Source organism: Vulpes vulpes, chromosome 10 (genome assembly GCF_048418805.1).
Source record: "Vulpes vulpes isolate BD-2025 chromosome 10, VulVul3, whole genome shotgun sequence".
NCBI classification, from domain to species: Eukaryota; Metazoa; Chordata; class Mammalia; order Carnivora; family Canidae; genus Vulpes; species Vulpes vulpes.
In genome coordinates this window covers 16,041,458-16,058,350 of record NC_132789.1, presented here as the reverse complement: position 1 = coordinate 16,058,350, position 16,893 = coordinate 16,041,458, and positions in this window count along the sequence as shown.

Genomic DNA, 16,893 nt, shown 5'->3' with positions numbered 1-16,893 from the left:
GGAGAAGAAAGAATGTATCTTCTGATGTCTCTTACATGAATCTTGGAATTCACTCTCTCTTATTGACCAGAATCTCGCCTTTGCTGATTTCTGAACCAACCACTATGGCCAGGAGGCTAGAACCAGGGACTAGAAAGCTCTCAGGAGTCAAACATCTCTCAGGCTCCTTTTTTTCAGATGCTACGTGGTCTCTCAACACTCCTGTCAGTACTTCTGCTTTTTCCTTTCTGCATGTCATCTCTCTCTTTCTTGCTCTCTCTTTTTCTGCATAGAAAGGAAGGTAACCATCTTTAGTCTTTAAGTTTATATGGCCTTATTCAAGGTTAGAGCTTGATGGATTTTCAAGTCCTGATTTCTAGTGCTGGGAGAAATAATCCGATTGGGCTCAGCAGGGTCAGTTTCTACTCCTGGTCCCAACAAATACGATCAAGGAGTTGGGATCACATTGTGTAGACATAGGCAAAGGGGATCACCACTGGACTTGAGAATGGGGACAAGACATTCTCCAGAATGTGGTGTTAGCCCCCTATAACCTATAGAAAAGTGAACATTATATGCCAATATCTAAGAATGGTCTTCAACTCAATAGACTTGATACATGTTTTACTAGAAGTCTTTGGCAGCAAGTGACAGAAATCAATGCTGGCCAACCCAAGCCAAATACACACATGCACACACACACACACACACACACACACAATCTGAGGGGGCTCGAGGAAGGTCTGTGAATATTCTTTAAAGTGCCAAGACAGGCTGCAAAGCTTGCTCTGGAGTCCCAGGAGAGAGTGTCTAATTGGAGTGGGCTGGGTCACTTATTGTGTTGGATAATTATAATTTTGGCCCTCAAATGAATCACACTTTCTTCTGTTCACCCCTTTGTAATGTGATGCTACTGCTCCTCCCTTCAAGAGGAGGAATCTATTTTTCTGCCCTCTTGAATTGAAGTTGGCGTTATGACTTCCCTTGACCAACAGAATGCAGCAGACATGACAGTGTGAGCTACAGAGCTTAGGTCTTAAGAAACTTTGCAACCGGTCACCTGGGTAGCTCAGTTAGTTAAGCATCTGCCTTCAGCTCAGGTCATGATCTCAGGGTCTTGGGATCGAGTACCATGTTAGGCTCTTTGCTCAGCAGGGAGTCTGCTTTTCTCTCTCACTCTTTCTCTGTGTTCTCCCCCACCCCCACAAATAAATAAATAAATTTTAAAAAAGAAACCTGGCAACTTTTGCCCTTATACTCCTCAAACTTTAAAGCTACCATGCTGTAGGGCTAGCCTATTTGAACAATGAACAGCCACAGGCAAAAGATCTGAAGTTCTCCAGATGATAGCACCCACTGCCAATTATTGAATGAGACCACGTTGGATCATCTAGCCCAGTCCAGCCCAGCCACTGAGGGCAGTCATGTGGATGGGCCCAGGTGAGACCAGAAGATCTGTCAGATGGTTAATCTACAGAGTCATGAGAAATTATAGATTGTTGTTGTTTTAAGCTTCTAACCTTGGGATTGTTTGTTGCACAGCAATGGCTAAATGAAACTGCCCATCCCCTGGAGCTGGAGAAGAGGAATCTGCCAGCATCGGCTGCAGGAACTGCTTTGGGCTTCCACAATGCATCCTGGATTTTCTGCTCTGCCAGCTGCCCACTGTCACGGAGAAGTTCTTCAAAATGCAAGCAGAGTGCTGTGTGTTAAGAGAGAAGTATATACCTGCCAGAAAACAACAACTGCAACAACAACAACAACCCACAAAAAACCCAACAAATATCCACTTCATTTTGTATTGTGCTTCTTGTAAGCAGAACTGTGTAAACACTCTGAGTACCTATTATATGTTGTCTTAAACTCATACTTTTTGGAATAAATTCCATCAGGACAGACTCATCTGAATTAAATAGACAGAGACTACAGGCTGTGCCATCTGCGATCCTCTACTTCTTCTCTTGGCCCAATTTGAGAACAAACACATACACACCGAACCACAAGAGAACTACTGATTTAGAACAAATTAAATAAAGCAACATGTAGGATGTCAACGCTGAGCATTCCAAGACAGGACCCACACACCTACTCTGGGTGTGGAAGCCAGAACTGGCCATGTGCTCAGCCACTGAGTACCCTCAGGTCAGAAGCAGGATTGGAACACCTTCCAATTATTAAGTAAATTCTAATACAGTGTTTTTTTATCCAGGGAGTGATTGGGCTCCCCAGGGAACCCTTGACAATGTCTGGAGGCAATTCTGATTATCACAACTGGGGCAGGGGTGGGGAGCATGCTAGGGGCATCCACTGGGTGATGGTCAGGGATGCTGTTCAATATTCTTCAGAGCACAATACTTCCCCCTTTCTCCAAAACAACAAAGAATTATCTGGCTTAAAATATCCATAGCTCTGAGGTCAAGAAACCCTGATTTCATGGAACTAGCATTGCCAGATAGAACAGGAGTCATAACTACATCCCTGGCCTTTAGAAGAGTCATGTATGACAACATAGCCCTGCAATTTAACATAGCATTACGTCTAACATTTCACCATGCATTAAAACCTTACTCCTCACCAGCAATCCTGCTCCTTGTATTTACCCAAGAGAAATGAAAACATACCTCTACGCAAAGAAACACGTGTGAATGTTCAGCAGCAGCAGCAGTATTCGTGATAGCCACCCCATGGAAGCAACTCAAAATCTATCAACTGGCAAACAGATAAACAAAATATGTTCTATCCATGCTACTCAGTAATAAAAAGGAATGGAGTGATGACATATGCTACATGTGGATGGACCCCAAAACATTATGCTTACTGAAAGAAGCCAAATAAGAAAACCACAAACTATATGATTCCAGTTATGGGAAATGCCCAGAGAGAGCAAATTATAAAGATAGAAATAGATTAACGGTTGCTGGGGGCTGGGGGTAGGATTGGGGATTAATTGTAAATGGGCACAAGAGAGCTTATTGAGGGAGGGAAAATGTTCACAAACTGGGTTATGGTGATGGTCACACATCTCAATAAACTCACCAGAAAGTACTCAGAATGCGTGAATTTTATGATCTGTGAATCATACTTCAATAAAACCTTGCTGTTCAAAGGTCCAGGCATGGACCTTGACTTTTCCCACTTGAGCTGTAACAGGAAACCATATTTACATCCCATTGGAGGAACACACCAGACACCTGAATGCCTTCCTTCCAGCTTCCTAGTCTGATCCTGTAGGATCAGTACTATCTCAGGGTCTTGAGCCACAGGGCAAGTGTGCACTGGTGTCTTCTCTTTACACAGCCGGTTTGGGGAGGCTTATCAGTATGTTTGAGATTTCTGAACAAATGCGAAAAGGTTCTATCAAAAGTTTGTAATCAAAACAATGGGGGAGACAGGCAGTTTTAGGGAGCTTATTTCCTGTAAGAGATCACTTTTCTAAACTGACCCAACTGGTTTATAATCCATGGCGGGACTCGATTGCCTCCCCTAAGTGCAAAGTTCTTTATGCCATGTTCTGCTGAGTAAGGTAAGAAAATAACTCTCAACATCATGCTCTTATGTACAAGTAGCTTTAAAAAAGTATTTTTTGCTGATAACTCAAATAATGCATGCTCATTACTGAAAAAAACCAAACATGACCAAAATATGTGTGACCCAGATATAATGATCTCCCAAGAGAGCCCCAGCTCTTGACTTGCATCCACTCTGGGGCCGCATTCAGCACTTAAGTGCAATCCTAGGAAACCAGTTCCAGCTGGTAACACATCACTAAATGATAGAGCTTGGCTGAAGATGTTTCGAGAAGGTGGGGGAAGAAGGGTTACCGCACATATCACATGACAAAAGTTTACAGTAATTTCCTGTAAACACCTTTGTTCTGCCAAAGTTTCCTTTCTAAATGTCAGCCTCCTCTCTTTCCTCCCCTTCCTCCTTCCCTGTCTCTCTGTCTTTGGTCCCTCTTACAGCCTGAAATCCTCCTTGATTTTTAGAACACTCACTTCTGGCTCTCTATTTGCCTATTCCACTAAAAAAAAAAAAAAAAAAAAAAAAAAAAAAGACAAAAAAGCTCAGTAGATGGCTCATCTTACTCTGATCCTTTTTTGAAGAAGGTGGCTCAATATCCATCAATTATTTGTCAAGAATGGTTGGGAGTGGAGGCTGGAGCTGGCACTCTCAGGCTTGGAAGAATTGATGGTGTGTTTTTCTTCTCAGTTCTGCATTCAGCGAAATCACATTGGTAGCCTGAAATGGGTTACAGTTGGAGTATTTACATCACAGAAATTGGCAAACACTATAAATCAGGGTCCCCACCCCCAAAGAGCTAGTTCCTAAACATTTACCAGCACACAACTGGATCCACCCTGCAACACGCATATAAAAGTTTTACCAAACAAAAATAGGTTTTCTTCTGCAGGAGGCAGTGCCAGAGGCTGGGTTGGGGGTGGAAGATAACTTCTGACGCCAAGAAAATAAGAGCTTTTCTCCAAATTGTTACATATATAATGTATATAGAAAGTGTAACTCTAACTTCTTTTTTTCTTTTTAAGATTTATTTACTTATTTTGAAAGAGAGAGAGAGAGCACGAGCAGGAGGGGCAGAGGGAGAAGAAGAGAGAATCCTAAGCAGACTCTGCACTGAGCTATGAGCCTAATTTTTGGGCTTGATCTCACAACCCTGACATCATGCCCTGAGCTAAAATCAAGAGTCAGATGCTTAACTGACTCATTTCTTTATCCCCTCACAGCATGCATTCTCCCCAAGATAACCATCATTTAGTTGAATATATGTATCCCTCATTTTCTCCAAATAGATAACAGATACTCATGTTATTTGCATGAGATTATATGACACATCTTCTTTGTATCTTACTCGTTGTTTTTTTTTTAAAGATTTATTTATTTATTCATGAGAAACACACAGAGAGAGAGGCAGAAACACAGGTGGAGGGAGAAGCAGGCTCCACGCAGGGAGCCTGACTGGGACTCGATCCCGGATCCCAGGATCAAGCCCTGGGCCGAAGGCAGATGTTCAACCGCTGAGCCACCCAGACGTCCCTCTTACTTGTTTTTTTTTTTTTTCCTCTTACTTGTTTTTTAATTCTAACAAGGTATCTCTGATATTTTCCTTTGTGTACACAAAAAGTCATTGTTAAAAAATGGATATGTAGTATTTAATGGTGTGGTTCTGCTGTAATTAATTCAACCAAGCCCTTACAAATGGCCCTTTGTCTTTTTCAGTTCTTATCATTATTTTCTGTTAAGTAAAAGTTTTTTTTCTTTTTTTTTTCTGTAAATTGCCAGAGGAAGAATTGTGGAGACAAAGGGTAAAAAACATTTTCCATTTTTATAGATACTGTCAAGTTGCCCTCTGAAAAGGTTGTGTTGATTTAGGTTTCCACTAACAGTGTATGATAGAATTTTTGAAAAAATTATTTTTTGGATAAAATTTAATGCTCTGATTGTTGTTGGCGGCCACAGCTGGGACTTAGCAGTGATAATTTGATTGATTTCCTCATGAGCCTTCTGTTCTCTCTTCCTGGTTCCTTTATTCATCTCATTGTACCCACTAGAAATGCCTTTCCCACATAAAAACATCCCACCCATTCTTCCAGATTTATTACAGATCCCCTCTCTAGCTCACTGGCTTCCAACTGGGGACAGTTGGCAATATCTAGAGATATTTTTGTTTGCCACAACTAGAGGTGGAGGGTGGAGGGTATCTAGTGGGAAGAGGCCAGAGATAAGAGATAATGCTAAGATTATCATGAGGGCATCCTCTCACAATAAAGAATTATCTAGCCCCAAATGTCAAAAATGCCAAGACTGAGAAGCCCTACTATCACTAGGTTGATTTCTCCCTTCTCAGAACACTATACACTTACTGTCCTTTCTTTGGTTTGGGCACATAATAGATTGTTTTACTTTATCAATTACCCTCTGTATCAGTTCTTTTGTTTGGAAAGTGGCAGAACTTTTGATTTGAATTAATTTAAATAGTAAAGGGAACTTATTGGCTTACATAACTGAAATGTTCTGAGGTTATGCTAATTTCAAGTGATGCTTAATCCGGTGACTCAAATGATGTCACCAAGAACCCAGTTTATTTCCAGTTCTTTTCCTTAGATGTGGTCAGTATCATCTTAAGCTTGCTCTCATGAGTACAGATCTAGTTTTGCATCTTCATATCCTATTGCCCAGGGTGCACTGGCAGTACAGTAGCCACTAGCCACATGTAGCTCTTGAGAAATGTGTCTAGTCTGAATTGAGATGTGCTGTTATTGTAAAATACATACTTGAGATTTTAAAGACCTTAGTATGAAAAAAGTAAAATGTCTATTAATAATTTTCATACTGATTACATATTGAAGTGATAATATTTTAGATATATTGGTCATATAGAATATATTAATATTAATTTCCCTTTTTTCTTTTTTCTTTTTAAAATGTGGCTCCCGGAAAATTGAAAATAGCACGTGAAGTTCACATTTTATTTCCACTGGCTAGCACTGGTGCAGGGGCAGAGACTCTTCTGAAGACTTCCACAAGTGAGGGGATTTTCTTCTCCAGGGGTGGCAGTAAATTTACCTCTCATTGGCTTCGGTGGGGTTGCTGCCTCAATTATGAACCAATCACTTGCTGTAGGGAAAGGCATGTAGGGAAAGGTAAACTGACTGGCTGATGCTAGGTAGAAGCCAATCTCTGGAGGAGGGGTTGGATTAATCCCCAGGCAAGGCTTCTGACTGAGAAGAGTAGCAAGGAGGGGGCTCTTACAAAGGATATTTGGGATTTTGGTTCCAGAAGGTAGAATAAGAAGTGGCTACTCTCAATTCCTGCATGCACATTATTTAAAAATTCAAGCAAGGTGGACAAAAGCTGTCCGTGATGTCCTTGATGTTTATGATCCTTTTACCCTCTCTTGGGTGAGACTGTGGAGCAGTTTTCATCTGGGTCATAAACATCTTGAGATTGTGCCTCATTATTCTTCGCATCATCAATTTATGGTTAACACTGTGCTTTGCCTGGCAGAGGCACTAGCAGCTGAGCCAGTGATAGTGGTGATGGTAGAGACCTCTGTGTACACAGAGAGACAGGTATGTCCCCACTGGGGGGTGTCTGAGTGGTGCACTCAGGGAGATGTGCTCTGTAGAGTAGCAGTGTGGATTCTCAGTATTTGGAAGGGAGGTAGATGTAAAAAGGAAAAAGAAGGAGCATTTATCAATGCTATTCTTGAATTAGAGGATTCATGACAGAGGATAGTCCATCTGTCAATCAGAGGGATGAAATCATCCTCATTTAAACCAAGCCATCACCATCTATACCACAGTGATGTTGGTGGTCAGTTTAGACAACATGGAAGACAGACCCTCAGGTGACTGCCATGATCCTTGTGTCTTGATGTTCATGTCTTAGGGTGATCCCCTCCCCTTAAGCATGTGTGGGACCAGTGACTTGGTTCTAACTGAGAGAATATAGCAAAAGTAACTGGCTATCACGTCTGTGATTAAGTTACTTATGATTGTAAGTTGTCTTGCTGTAACACTCTCCCTTGCTTGATTTGAGGAAGCAAACTACTGTCTTGTGAACTTCTTTATGGATGGGACCACAAGGCAAGAAACGGAGGGCGACCTCCCCTGTAAACCAGCAAAAAACTACTGCTTCAGCTTTCAAGGAACTGAATGTGCTGGCAGCCACATGTGCTTAAAAGCAGATTCTTCTCCAGTCAGACCTTGATATGAGACTGCTACCCTGGCTGAAACCTTGATTGCATCTTTACAGAGGATCTGGCTCAACTGTGCCTAGACTCAGAGAAACTGTGAGATAATAAGTGTGTGTTGTTTTAAGCCGGTAGGTTTGTGGCAATATTTATACACAGCATTAGATAACTAATACAGAGAGACCTGAATGATGTTTTCCATTTAATTTCCAGCAAGTATTCAGAAGTACCTTATAGGGCTGTTCTCATTTTATTGAGTAGCTGTGAATAGAAAGACACTCCAATGGCACAGAAGACAAAAGAGTATCTCCATAAGTTACCATGGTGAGCTGGGTCCCAATTTCTGTCATTGGATGGCTGCCATGAATATTTCTAATAAATTTCAAATCTTAACGATTCCTTGTTCCTTGAACAATCTTAGCTCCGCAAAGTGAAAAACTGGTAGAGAATCTCAGATGTAATGCCTTTGTGTTAGTGCTAGAAATGGTTTTTACTTGGCAAAGGAAAGTGAGCTGGGGATTATGTTCCTGAAGTCACTAAGTCTTTATTTTCAAAGTCTTCTTTTAGACCCACTAATGGGGAATGGAGAGAAAAACTAGCTCAGAAGAGTGAACATCTTCAAACCACATCACCCTTTAATAAGAAATTTCAATACTAAAAATATACCACTAAGTGCACCGATTGAAAGAGAAGTGTCTTAATGGTTGTGGAAAATCTTTAGGTCCAGAAAAATTGGTCACATTAAGGTGCTGTCTTGCTTTTGTCTGCAGTGAACACAAAGTATGTTGATGCATCCATTCGTTGTTCTTCCTTTTCAAGCATTTCATGCTAATAACAGTAAACCTGTGGGAGTTTACAAAATCAATTTATTCCTATTTTTGTCTTTCCTGCTTAATGTGCACTGGAATCTACTACCCAATGTTTGCATATTTCCCCTCTTAAATCCCTAGAACTTATTTTGGCTTAGAGATGGGCCTTCTTTTTATGTATGAAACAACATACTTTTGGAGACATCTATGATATAAGGAGCATTGTAAAGGAGTTTGAACCTCTTGCTTACCTTTGGTAATAGAGTGACTCCAGAGGAGGCAGCTGGGATTCAAAGTTGAGAACAACAACAACAATAACAACAAAAGCTTCATGGACCCTATTTTTAAAAGAGAGAAGGAAAAATTGGGGTGCCCCTCTTCTGTAAGAAGGGACCAAACTTCTTTGCTATCTGCAGCCTCCCTCAGACTTCCACCTCAGGCTGCTTGGGGAGTGGAGGTAGGGGAAGGTCTGACATTGTTCCCTACCCTCTTTGTGGAGAGCCTTCCTCAGAGATGAAGGGACATAGAGTCCCTGCCAGAAGGGAGGACTCAGAAGCATCTCATTTCCCAGGGTGACCAGGGTGGCCATCTATTTGGGCAGAAAACTTGTTGATGTGCTCTAGAGAGCTTATGCTTTTCTTCTTGGCTGATCTCTTGCCTTTCTCCTTGCCAAAGAATTTTATTTTAGTTTCTTAAGTCTCTGCCACACCTCTCCCCCAAACCTTAAAGTTGGGGTTTTTTTGAATTGCATTTCTATTGGACTTGCACTCCTTTCTTTCAACTTCATGGAGGTATAATTTACATACAATAGATGCACCATTTCCGGGGTACACTTAGAGGAGTTGTGACAAGTGTATACACTATATAACTACCAGTACAATCAAGATATAGAATGTTCTCATCAGCCTCCAAGAGGTCCCTCATGTCCTTTTGCAATTAATCCTCTTCTCCACCCCCAACCCCAGCTGCTTTCATTTTTTTCCCCTTTCTAGAATGTTATATAAATGCAATCCTACAGTGTGTACTCTTTTGTGTCTTGCTTCTTTCACTCAGCATAATGGTCTTGAGATTTATCCATGTTGTTGCGTACATCAACAGCATATTCCTTCTTACTGCGGGAGTAGAATTCCATTGTGTAGGTAGACCACCATTTCTTTATCCTTCATTCTCATGTTAATTTGGGAAGAAAAGGACTTCTTACAATGCTGATGATTCCTATTTAGGAGCAAGCCAAGCCTCTCCATTTTCTTACTCAAGTCTTGTGTTTATGTCTGTAGCCAAGCTTTATAGTTTTCTGTATGTGGCCTCTGGTCCTTTCCTGTTGAATTTATTTCTAGGAACTTGATATTTTGCTATTACTGGAAGAGAATCTTTTCTCCGTCACATTAGCCCAACGACTGCTGCCGGTATAATGGAAAGCTATTGATTTTTTCTCTGCATTCATCTTATTGGACTACCTTTTGTAACTTTTGTTGGTCCTAATAATTCTTTTATTTTTAAAAGATTTTATTTATTTATTCATGAGAGACACACACAGAGAGGCAGAGACATAGGCAGACAGAGAAGAAGACTCCCTGGGGAGCTTGGTGTGGTACTTGATCCTAGAACCCCGGATCATGACCTGAGCCATGGGCAGATGCTCAACCACTGAGCCACCCAAGTCACCCCTAGAGAAGTTTAAAAAAATTTTTTCCTAGCATATTAAAATAAATTTAAAAAATAGTCAACATGTAATACTAAGTTAGTGTCAGGTGTACTGCATAGTGACTCAACAATTATATACATGATGAACTGCTCACCACGATTGTCATTTCTGTGGGTTTTTACTTTATAACTGGAAATTTGTACCTCTTCATCCCCTTCATTCATTTTGTCCATTCAGAGGAGTTTAAAGATCTTATTTTTCAGTAGCCTCTACACCCAGTATTGTTGGACCAGCGGGATCAAGGGGGATCGGGAGGCACCAACAAAATGGCAGTGGACACTCCACCTTGTGGCCCCCACCTCAGAACTTTCCCACCACCAGCAGACCACCTGGGGACACATCATCAGGGAGAGACAGGACCTATGCAGAAAACCTGAACCGTACCTTACCCAACCCCCATATAAGGCCATGGGCAGTTATTGCCCCATACTGATTCTACCAGTAGTATGCCCTAATACCTATCACCCCATACAGACACAACCCTTTCCCCCTCCCCCCTTAAAAAGCTCGCATGTACTTACTTTGGGTAGGACTTCCCTGGCCTCACTCCTTTGTGGGGCCACGGAACCTCGCCCTAGAACATGTCCCATTAAAGCCTGTTTCCACCAACTTTTTTGCCTGGCCTCTCTATTCCATTTCACTACCAACCGGATTAAACCTGACAAGTAAGTATCAGGCTTGAACTCACAATCTCATGATCGAGAGTCCTGTGCTCTACTGACCAAGTTGGCCGGGCACCCCCAATTCAAAGGAGTTTTAAAGGAAGAAGGGAGAGAGGAAAGAGCATGAAAGAGAAGCCCACCTCCAAAAACGACCCTCTTCACTCTGGCTTATTGTGGGGAGGGGAAGGTGAAGTATCAGATGGAGCTACAAGAAACTGTGGGAACTGGAAGAAACCTGGTTTGCTAGGTACATCTTTGAAGGGTGCGAGAGGGAAGTTTGCTAGAGAATGATTGCAGGAAGAGATTGGAAGAAAATTAAATTACTTCTTTTTTGGAATGCTTGTTCAACAAACCAGTTGTATTTAAGACGTCAGCTGCATTTCTATGATTCCGATTTTAGGAAGGGGTACAATTAAGTGGACACTGGAGAAGGGATTGTCATTTGGGGTGAAAGGCTATCTATATAATCTTTGTAAAAACATCGCTTTCTGAATCGGATTTGGCTTTTACCTTACATGGTGCTATCAGATGGGCATCACCAGGAAAATAAAGTATAAGCAAAGATGCTATGTTCGCACAGGCAGGAATGGAAAGGGGGCTGCGTCTGCAGTTACCCGATTGGGCCACTAGATGGTGCTTCGGCTTCGGTGAGGCAAAATGCAAACTGAGCCCTGGTGTTTTAGGTGCTTTAAAGATAAGGAAGCCAGTGACTCCAGTATTTTGAAGTCGGGAACCTAACGTCTATTGGAAGTGAAGTAGAGGTGTTTATTAGACAATGTGCAATGAGTGTGATCTGGAGAAATGCCTGCATCTCATATAAAATATTCCTTTACTAAGCAAGGAAAATAAAAAATAGGCACAGTGAGACACTGCTTGATACCCATGAGGATGGCTATTATTAAAACAACACTAACAACAACAAAAAACAAACAAGCACAGAAAATAACAAGCATTGGTGAAGATGTGGAGAAACTGGAGTCCCAATGCCTTGCTTGTAAAATGGTGTAGCTGCTGCGGAAAACAGCAGTTTGGCAGGTTTGGCAGTTCTTCAAAAAGTTAAATGTGGTATTGCCAGCAATTCCATTCCACTCCTAAGGTGCCCCAAAGATTGGAAATCAGGGACTCAAACAGATGCTTGGATGCCAATGTTCATAGCAGCATTATTCCATAGTAGCCAAAAGGTGGAAAGAACCAAGGGTCCACCCACAGGTGCATGGATACACAAAATATACATACAATGGAATATCAGTCAAAAAAAGTAATGGAGTTCTGATACATTCTATGATGGGGATGAGCCCTGAAAACATTATGCTCCCTGAAATAAACCAGGCACACACAAAATAAATACTGCATGATCCCACTTGCATGAGTTACCTAGAATAGGCAAATTCATAGAAGCAGAAAGAACATAGAAGCAGAAAGAACAGAGAACTTGGAGAAGTAGAGAATAGAAAGTGTTTCGTGGTTGTAGAGTTTTGCTTTTGCAAGATGAAGGGTTCTAGAGATGGGTGGTGATGATGGTTGCCCAACAATATGAATGTACTTAATATCGTTGAACTGTATCCTTAAAAATGGTGAAGATGGTAAGTTTTATGTTCTATGTATTTTATCATAATTTAAAAAAAATGAAAAAAAAAAAGCTATGCAAGACTGGCCAGGGTCTTCCTCGATGTACACAAGCCCCCAAGTAGAGATCTTGGGTTTTTCTACAAAGTGATGCTAATGAATAACAGAATGCACACTTCCACTCACTCCATGTTTTGTGTTTCCTTTCTTCCTCAGTTCTTCCCCAGCTTCTCTCGGCTATGTTTGTTTTTGGGAATCGGACAGCCTCTCTCAACATCCACGTACATGAAGCTAAAGTAATTCCTGCTGTAGTCTCTCCAAGTGTTTTAACTTTATTAGACGTTGAGTAAGAAAGAGAACATTACAAAGGCAGGCTGAGAGCAGAACAGCAGAAAAGTGCAACTTAATGTAATTTATTGTGGAAAGGGCCAACCCTGTTAGTTTCAAAAAATGAAATTGCAAAGATAATTCTTTTAATGAGTATGTTTTTAGTCATTAAAAAGGAGTATCTTTGACCTTATCTCACGTTATTCTTGTCCACGTCAACTCTTCTTCAACCTTGCTGGTTATGGTAGACCCAGTAGGGGTCCCTCCCCCACAAAGATGTCCACATCCTAAAGTTCCCTCACCATCAACATCCCCTACCAGAGTGGCACATTTGTTACAATTGATGAACCTATATGGAATGGACACGTCATCAGCATCTAAAGTTCACAATTTACATCACTGCTCATCCTGGGATAGTATATTCTATGGGTTTGGACAAATGTACAGTGACATGAGTCCATTATTATGGTATCAAAAAACAGCTGTGCTCCCCTAAAAATGCTCTGTGTTCCACCAATTCATCTCTCTCTCCCAACCCCTGGCAACCACTAATTTTTTTTTTTTTTACTGTCTCCATAGTTCTTCTTTTTCCAGAATATTATATATTTGGAATTATAAGGTGCAGCCTTTTTCAGATTGGCTTCTTTGACTTAATGATATGCATTTAAGTTTCCTCCATGTCTTTTCATGGCTTCACAGCTCATTTCTTTTCAGCACTGAATAATATTCCATTGTCTGGAATGTTTCATGGTTTATTTATCCACTCACTTATTGAAGGACATCTTGGATGCTTTCAGGTTTTGACAATTATGAATGAAGCTGCTACAAATATTCATGTACAGTTTTTGTGTGGACATGCAGTTTTCAACTCCTTTGGATAAATACCGAGGAGAGTAACTGCTAGATTGTACGGTAAGGGTGGTTAGTTTTGTAAGCAACTGCCAAACCATCTCCCTAAGTGGTTGTACTGCTTTTCATTTTCACCAGGTATGAACAGGAGTTCCTGTGGCTCTACATCATCACCAGTGTTTGGTGTTGTCTGTGTGCTGAATTTGGGTCATTCTAATGGGTGTGTAGTGATGGCTCACTGTTGTTTTGATTTGCACTTCCCCAATGACATAGGATGTGGAGCATCTTTTCATTTGCTGTTTTTTGCCATCTGTGTATCTTCTTTAGTGGGGTTTCCTTTAAGGTCTTAGGCTCATTTTTACATCTGGCTGTTTTCTGATTGTTGTTTTAAGTGTTCTTTGTATATTTTGGATCTTTATCAGATCTGTATTTTGCGAATATTTTCTCCAGTCTGTGGCTACTCTTTTTATTCTCTTGAGCTCTGTAGGGACTTGATGACATTTTTCCCCTAGCTGTTTTTAGGAAACAGTTGTTTAGCAGGTGCCTGTATTTCTTGCATTATAAGTGGACTGGAGATTATAAGACACTCCTGAAACCAGTGCTCTGAGGGATTAGAGGTATGTTTAACAGTTTATTTCATTTTTGAAGAAACACAATGAACTGACATGCTAAAGCATCATAAAAAAATGATCTAGAATCAAATGGCAGGAAGTCTAAATGACATTTAATGGATCTTTGAAAATTTATCTTTCCTTGTTAGAAACTTTGTCTAAGGTCAAAGAAGGGAAACACTGAAAATCACTCATTCAGAAAAATTCAAATTCAGAGAAAAAATTTGGATAGCAACAGTATCAGAATGAAATTTCTAAGCCAGTTAATATTTTCATAATATTTAAAATCTGGAAAACATATTTTGTTATGTTTGTGAGTTCAGTTGGTTTAAGTAAAGTATATTTAATGTATTCTTTGGAAAATTTCACATCATCTAGTTATAACAGGTGGTTCTCTATCCAGGACAATATCCCTCCCCCTACCAGGGGACATTTGGCAATGTCTGGAGACATTTTTGGTTGTCACCACTAAGAGTGGATGCTAGTGGGTGAGAGCCAAGATACTGCTAGACATCCTACAATACCTGGTTTGATTAACTAGTTACAGTTGTTCCTAATACAGTAAAATGTAGAACTTTAAAAATAAGTGATATTTGTCTGTGACTTGAAAGCGTCCCTCATATCAGTGGTGGGAAACAGGTAATACGTTGGCTATGGCTTGCTGTTAGAAAACACTCAGTTAATAGTGGTTGGTTTCATGATTTAGAAGTTACCTGCAGCTAAAATAGATTTAGGAAGTCTTCCTTGCCAAAGGGGCCAGAATAGATTTATCTCTTTGTATTTAGAATGGGGTTAATTTCTCAGATACATTTTTTTGTCCTTTGGGGGATGGTTATGTATCATCATTCTTAAGGTTCCACTAAGTCTGGCTTGAGTCTTCCAGGTGCCTTGGATTGTGTTATCTCCTAGTTGAACACTCCAAAGGCAATCACTTTCCTTCCACATTCAAGTTTTGGCTATTTGCTGCCACATACCACCTGCCCTCCCCCATCTGGGTTGCCCCAGCATTCTATATTTTTCACTGCTACAAGAACTTGTCACAGTGTTTCACAATTGTTTGCTACCAGCCCCATTTCTCCACCATACTCAGGCTTTGAAAACCAGACAAGAAGGGTCTTTTCTGTTTTGGTACCCCCAGTGCTTGGCACCATAAATGTTTTTTTTTGGATAAATGAATGGTTGAATGCAGGAATGTCATAAAGTCCTTCATTATGGCTCAGTTATGATGGTGTTCTTCCGGAATCCTCATTATGATAATCGTCGTGGATTCATGTAAGGATAGGATTGGTCATTGTTTCATTTTGTGTAAGAACAAACACATAGTCTTAGGTTTCCTGTCTAGTTTTCTTTTTTAATATTTATTTATTTGAAAGAGAGAGAGAGGAGAGGAGGTGGAGGAGGGAGGAGGAACAGAGGGAGAGGGAGAGAGAATCCTCAAGCAGACTCCTCACTGAGCACAGAGCCTGATGTGGGGCTCTATCCTAGGACCTGAGATCATGACCTGAGCCTAAATCAAGAGTTGGCCGCTTAATGGACTGAGCCACCCAGGTGCCCCTGCCTAGTTCTAACAACAAACAGCTCTATTTGGCAATGTCTTATCCTTTATAGTACCTTCATATCCACTCTTGGTCCCTTCTTATTTGCTCTCCCCATACACGTTCTGTGCAGCTAGCCACTACTTCTGAAAGAAAATTGGTGGAGTTAATGTGTTTTTTTGACTATATATTTCTGTATTCATTTTATTTGTTTTTTATTCTCTGTCTTGTTTCACAAAGGATTTGCAGAGGCCAGGAATTGTTCTAACGGGAAATTAGGATATCTAGGCAAGATTCAGGGCAGTACAAAACAGTGCTGCTAACACTGCAGTCTAATTTAGGATGAACAAGTCCCAAGATTCTGGTAAAGGCTTCTATTTCTGATGCCAGGAAACTAACAGGTTTGGCTGGACTAGAAAAATCAGAAGCATTGACTAGATCCATATTCAGACCTGAGATTCTTTTTATCAAGTCAGCTGGCTATAACCCACTTTGCATCTAACTAACAGGTTTGGCTGGACTAGAAAAATCAGAAGCATTGACTAGATCCACATTCAGACCTGAGATTCTTTTTATCAAGTCAGCTGGCTATAACCCACTTTGCATCTCCTCTCACCTTGCCACCCCCAACATGCCATTTAAAAGCATTTAATTTTGCTTTACATCTTTCTATACTGGGTCAGCCCTTACAATATGACAAAAGCAGAGGCTGGGAGAATTTCCAATGTTTTCTGAGAAGCGGGTTTTGTATAGACAAAAGGGTTTGGAGTCAGTTAGTCCAGGAGTTCCAAACTCCATTCCACCTCCTAAGGTTGAATGTCCCAAAATTAGCCACCCCACTTCTCTCAGTTTCAGTTTTTCCATCTATAAAATGTGGATTATAGTTCCTCTCTCTTAGCGTTGTGGTAAGGATTAAATGAGATAAAGTGTTTGGTAGGGGACGGGGCTTGATAAATAGTAGCTATCATTGTCCCAAGGAGGAAGAGCAAGTTAGATTTGGGAAAAAAAAGTGTATTCAGCAAGTCTGTAGCTATGGTTTTGTATTGATGTACACAGGTGTATGTGTATATACGTGCATGTGATAACACATCTCTAGGTCTATGTAGTGTAGGAATTAGAAGGGAACAAGACTCTTCCTT